Below are 502 nucleotides of genomic sequence, written 5' to 3'. Positions count from 1 at the left end.
GCTTGGCAATTTCCCCGTAGCCCTTTCCAGCCTTGTGGAGGTGTACAATTTTGTCTCTAGTGTCTTTGGACAGCTCTTTGGTCTTGGCCATGTTAGTAGTTGGATTCTTACTGATTGTATGGGGTGGACAGGTGTCTTTATGCAGCTAATGACCTCAAACAGGTGCATCTAATTTAGGATAATAAATGGAGTGCAGGTGGACATTTTAAAGGCAGACTAACAGGTCTTTGAGGGTCAGAATTCTAGCTGATAGACAGGTGTTCAAATACTTATTTGCAGCTGTATCATACAAATAAATAGTTAAAAAATCATAAATTGTGATTTCTGGAAGTTTTTTTTTTGATTATGTCTCTCACAGTGGACATGCACCTACGATGACAATTTCAGACCCCTCCATGATTTCCAAGTGGGAGAACTTGCAAAATAGCAGGGTGTTCAAATACTTATTTTCCTCACTGTATATATATATAGAATTTTTTTTAGACCTAACTGTATGTCAACT

This window comes from Rana temporaria, chromosome 5, assembly GCF_905171775.1.
Source record: "Rana temporaria chromosome 5, aRanTem1.1, whole genome shotgun sequence".
Classification (NCBI taxonomy): domain Eukaryota; kingdom Metazoa; phylum Chordata; class Amphibia; order Anura; family Ranidae; genus Rana; species Rana temporaria.
This window is presented reverse-complemented; position numbering follows the sequence as displayed.